We start from the raw sequence: 6,318 nt of genomic DNA, 5'->3' as shown, positions 1-6,318 counted from the left end.
GGTGGGGACGCCCCAACAAGGAGACGCACTGCTGCCATCCATCATCTGGGTCAATATTTGCTAAGCTGCAATATGGTGACCAGGCTATAAAGTTCTTCAAAGCCTAATTAATCCATCTCTTTCTCTCTTTACAATTTACTGCCACACTGGCTGGTGGAAGTGCTAAAATTGAATAAAAACTAAGTAGAACCAAAGAGTGAAGTGGAGTGACCAAAATACCAGTTGTGCTCAGGCTGGGAGGTGTGCTACCAGCATACCCGAAGCCTTCAAATCAAATTAAAAAAAAAAAAATTCCTCTTCGTCTGCATAGAGAGACTAATCTTACGCTAGCATTAGTGATTAGTGTTGAGAGCTGCTGAGCCTGATAGCTTTACAAGTTGACAGTCCACTCAACTTGACACTGATGCTGATAGCAGAAAGTATCGATTTAAAATTGTACGGGCTGAGTGCTGTCGGTGCTGTAGACAATATACCTAGGATTTACGAGGCTTTTATAAACGTTTTAGGCCTATAATGTTTCACGAAGATCTATATTTATAGCGATTTTTTTATTACAAAGTTTGATATTGTAAATATTTTGTAATCTGTTGAAGAAACAGGCCATGGGCCTATTTCTTCAACGCCGACACTTCTATTCTATTCTATTCTACTCAGGATATCAGTGAAATGATGCATGAATGGGAAACTCAAATTTACTCAATTTAGAATGCCCTCCTCTTCTGGCTTCCAAGTTGCAAGTTCCACATTCCATTTCCACCTTCTGTGACCTTCAAAGTTTCAATGCCAATGGTACCTACCTACCTACTGTAACCTACAAGTAGGTAGGTACTAGGTAGTAGCCGTACAATTGACATTTACTGATTTAGGCTACCGCCTACCACCGTACCACGTGACTTGGCTCTTGGACTCCATGCTAATTATTGTGGATGGAATTCTGAAATTATATTGTGTGTGGAATTCTACAGGGATAATAAATTAACTAGTACACATAGCATATTGGAATGGAAAGCAGGACCTGAAAGCTTGGAAAGGCCAGGAACTTTACACTTTCAGTCCTTTACAGCAAATCAGCAATCCCTTGATTAACGCAGTTAATAAATCCCCGAGTTTTACCGTGTTAAGCAAAACCGCACTAATCAAACTTAAGAATATATGGGAATAATTATAATGAATCCTCAAAATTCAAAAATAGCAAAGTTACATAACAATTTTTTTTCACTAAAATTCATATTTTTTTCTAAATAATAGGGGAAATAAATGAAAGAAATGCGAATGAATTAGCATTTATTTTTTACTGAAAAACGAATCCAATTTCAATTGCACAGTGTGACAGTAGTATTAGATTTCTTTCTTTCCTTAGATTTAGATTTCTTCCCTTTTTGTCCATAATTATGACGGTAATTTATCAAGGAAAATTATGTAGTTTGATAAAAATGAGCAATAGATATGGCAGCAATCTTGACCAGTTGAAGGCTAACAAGTAACTAGAGCACCGGCATGCATGGTGGCAGGGAATTATTGTGAGTACTTATCGGTCCACCGCCGTGCGTCAGTCTTAACCCTTCGCAAGGCCCCATGCCCTTGGTCCTTGGGCCCCTCTTGCAAGTTGTAATGGACTAAACTCAACAGTTCGACCCCATCCCCATGGTCTCATCACAACTCCCTTTAGAAATATGTGGAGTTTCGAAATTGATAGTAATAAATCAATAAATATTTGAACTGGGAAATTCCTTAGTTACTTACGTTGGTTCCACAATTATATCAATGACGTAAAAAATTACAATGACATTGGTTAAGCCTCACTGCCTCAGCCATGATTCTAGCTTTGCCAAGTCCTTACACTCTTACCTCGTAATTCATGATGTTAGAACTTCGATATTCAAATGTTGAATATCTGTCAAGTGTCTATATCACAATCAAGATTATTTCACAATCAGAAATATGTTATAATATCACAATCAAAAATATTATTCACAAATAACCATCCATTTCAATGCCGAACTGGACTCCCATCTTCACGCTAGCGATATGTTTACATACGTCACAAGTGGTGACGTATGTCGTCCCACGGTGACGTCACACACAAGAACACGTGGAGACAAAAAAAAAGCAATATTTTGCTGCACCACAAACAAATAAATGTAAATAATTGGTAATAGAAAAGTTTTTCTGGAACATTTTGAGAGACTGTGCCTAAGTAGAATACGATATTAATAAATTATTAGTGAAGATACTAACAATAAAGTAGTTCATTTGATGGCCGCTGCTAGCGCTGGCATCTGAATACGGGAGTGCCACCTTTGTTTAGAATTCGAACAATTCAATATCTCACTGCAACAAGTCAATACATTTAAAAAATTAGTAATGGAAAATATGTTGCTGGAACATTTTAAGAGACCAGACCTAAACAGAATACGATATTATTATATTATTAGTGAAGACTGAAGATACTAACAATAAAGTAGTTCATTTGTTTGCCGCTGCTAGCGCTGGCATCTGTAATATGTGAAGCTTTTATGGGTAATTTTACTTCTATGGGTACAACTTCTATGATCAATTTGAATCATAAACATTTACCTAATGCAAGAAATTAGCAATCAATAATTCAACATTGTTTTGTACCAACGGAACTATGGAAAACTACATTAATTACGTATTAGCAACTTAAGCTAAAAAAATGCACTGTAACGGGAATCAGCTGTGAGAGAAGATGCCAGAAAGCGCGATGGATTCAATTTAGTCGTTTTTAATTTGAAATTGGTGTCAGTTCTTTGGAATAGGAGCGTAAATTTCAGTGTAAAACTTATTAAAATTTTACGTTTCTGTGTGGATTTTGATGCTGTTAGCATTGAAATACTTGGCAGTATTTCTGATGCAAGAAATACTGGCTAAATACATTTTAATTTAGAAATTAACGTCAATCGAAAATTCGAAATTACTGTTGTCAGGGCTATGTTGGTTCTTGCGAACCGATTGTTGCATCCAGTCGCTTATATTGAAAATAAAATGATTTAAGCAAGTGTTTCTTGCATCAGAGATAATTCAAAGTTTGCTAATTTTAACAGCATTATAATACATGCAGAAACGTACATTTTTTTATAGATATTAAAAATTTAGGCTCTATGACTTGTATACTATGTCTATTATAGTCTATAGGATTTTGAATCGATGCATGCATTCAAATTCAAATTAGGTCCACCCACGCTCCACAGCCAGTGTAGCTGTCAGCTCACCTTCTTCAGAAGTGTGAAAGCTTTTGCCGGTGAAGGTGTGTTTTACGATCGGTCCGTAAAGAAGCGTTGATCGGTTCAAAATGACATAAGAACAGGTTCTTTTGAATAACCTATGGATTGGCACCATGCCGGCATGGCGCACTTACCGGCGAACGTTGCCAAACTCGACCATTTGAGTTATGAACGAGACAAGGCGCAGTTAAACCGACTCTGTAGTCAGCACAAGTGCCTATGGAACAGCCCAACGGGACCTTATTTAAAGAATTATTGGCTGAAATTCATAAAGTAACAACATTTGGTGAATTTTTCCAAAAGTCGTAACAAAAGTAATAACATAAGATCTAATAAGCAAAAAGTAACACTTTTGTTACGAATGTAACACCTCTGGCTAGAGGCGGGAAAATGATGCGTTGTGAAAAAAATGTCGCACTAATCAAAACTGGCACCGCGTAGATTAAGGGTAGGTTGCAATTTTTTTCCGCGTTAATCAAGCGGTATTCAAAACTGTGCTAATCAAGGGATTGCTGTATTTATATACGGTATCCTATCCCTTTCCAGAATTCCAGCTGTGATTGGTTGATAGGAGATTGTGATTTTAGCCCCTTTCAGCTTGCCAGCTGTAGTTGAATAATGGAATTGTAATGTTATCTGCTTTCTAACTGATTGGTTGATGGGGATGCTTCCAAGCTGTGATTGGTTGATGGGGATGCTTTTAAGCTGTGATTGGTTGTGCCCATAAGCCCCGCCCCCGGCCCCAGGAATGGTATATGTACTACAGTCTTAGTTAACAAAATACTTGACTGAAGCTTGATCATTACAAACAAAAGGCCTGGAAAATGTAAAAAATCCATTAAATAAAATACAAATAAAAATATCTATCAAACAAGTGACATCTACATAATTCTTTTACAAATTTAATGTACTAGTATAAAATTGAAACATTTTGTCCACAGTCCACTTTTGATCCACCTTTTCATTTATAGTCAGTCATTCACCTGGGTCCTGGAAGAGCACTGTGGGAATGGGAAAGCTTTTCAGCTTGGGTGGAAAGCTTTTTAATAAGTGAACTTCCATTCTTAGAATTCCAGCCTGCGGCACCTCCACCACTTTTTTTTATCAAAAAATTTACAATTTTTAGTTAAGATAGAAAGGACATAAATAGAAGGGAATAGGGATTATAGTTACACTTGCAAAAATCAAGAATGAACTGAAGGTTGCAACTCCCTATCCCTAGCCTATCCTCTAACTTTTAAAAATTTCAATTAGACTAGCTAGCCTACGCCCTACCGTCAAATGGGGTGATAAGGAACGGGCAGGGACATGGGGATGGGGTAACAAGGGACAGTCCTCCAAAATTTTGTAGAAATGTTGTAGCAGCTAAACTAATTAAAATATTACAAAACAAAAAATAGTGGCATAAAGTTCAACATTTTTTGTATGTAGCTATATAGCATGAAGCTAGTTAAGAAGTCATACAATTACTACCTCTAAAAAAATCCTTGAAAAAAAGTGTGAAAGTTGAGAATGTGAGATTTTGGATGAGTAGCTACCTCAGTACCTCTGCTAATCAGGCTGGAATTCTAAAATTCGTGGTTCACATAAAAAAAGCGTTCCGCCTTACAAAAAACATTCCAGGCAACTAGAAACAGGTTTGCAGGCTATCAGAAATCGGCTTTGGTTATGGTAGCTATGATCATATGAACGTCAAGTCAGGCAACACAGAGAAGGTTCCATGCAAGATTGCTAATTGCGCGCGTCACTTACAGATGAGCAAGAGGGATGGATCTACAGAAGGAAATACTATTTACTCCCAACATAATAGTTTCAAATTAAATATAAAAAAACATTTATGGCACCTATTCATTACCTCAGCTTTCAAATTGAGGAGAAACTTATTGGCAGTTGGAGAAACTTCTTGAAGAAAGGCAATGCACAACTAACAACATGACACTTCACAGTTGACTGACTAGAATAGACTCAATAGTCAATAGAGTACTCAAAAGTAAAAAATTTAGCATTCAAACCTTTAGATTCTGTGAACCTTGTGATTTCTTCATTATTAAAACTTTAGAAGGCTCACAATATACCACGTAAAGTTTTCACTCAATTATCGTCTCCAAGTTTGGGAGCTTTATCTGCAGTTAATTCAGTTACCTCACACACCAATTGCTTAACGAGAACTAACAAGTAAACAGTAAACGCTAACCATCGTTCCCGCAACTTTGGCTGTTGCACACGATCGATTCTGCAAGTGAACCAGAGCTTTCTTGGGCTTCTAGCCAATCTGGATTTGGACTATTTTGGGGCAAATGTATAACATTTACGATTTACGTTTACGAAGGTCATTAGACCATTCTGTTGAATGCCAGTTACTAATAAATTTGTAATATAGAAGAATTTGTATATCATTTTTTTCAAATGAGTAGGTATATTGATGGTTGGTGTCCCTGTGGCCTGCTACCTTCTTTGTTTATGTTTTTCGTTAAGTTGGTAATCCTGATTGTAATGCTAGGAGTTTCCATGTCTCAGCTTATTGCATTAGTGGTCAGTTTTGTATTTGTTGATTGAATCATAGGCAGTTTTTCATGTATTTGTGAGTGAGTGTACATAGCGAAAATGTTATTCTTTGCGATTTCCATCAGGGTTGGCAATGATTAAATCAAAATGATTAAATCATGTGATTAAATCACTTGATTTTTTTATAAAAAATCATGATTTTTTTTATTTTTTCGATTTTTTTGATTTTTTTATTTTTTCATATATTTAAATATATTGAGTGGCAGTCTTTAATTTATATTGAGGTATTTTTATTCATGGTTTAGTATAAATGTACTATAAATGACAAATTGGTATATAAACTTGTTGCCTTTAGTGCGTATTAGGTTCCAATAAATTGAATGTTTTTGGTACAGAGGCATCAAGTGTGCAATACATTGTATGTAGCTTGCAGCTTAGCTAATTCTTATAAGGCTATAAGTAGTCTTTAACTACTTGACTATTTGTTATATATTGATTACAATATACAATTTAAATGTGTTAGCTAGCTTATACAGGGTGGGGCAGAACTGATTGAACAGTTTTGGGG

This window comes from Hyalella azteca, unplaced genomic scaffold (genome assembly GCF_000764305.2).
Source record: "Hyalella azteca isolate HAZT.00-mixed unplaced genomic scaffold, Hazt_2.0.2 contig5432, whole genome shotgun sequence".
In the NCBI taxonomy this organism is placed as follows: domain Eukaryota; kingdom Metazoa; phylum Arthropoda; class Malacostraca; order Amphipoda; family Hyalellidae; genus Hyalella; species Hyalella azteca.
Note: the sequence above shows the minus strand (reverse complement) of the source record.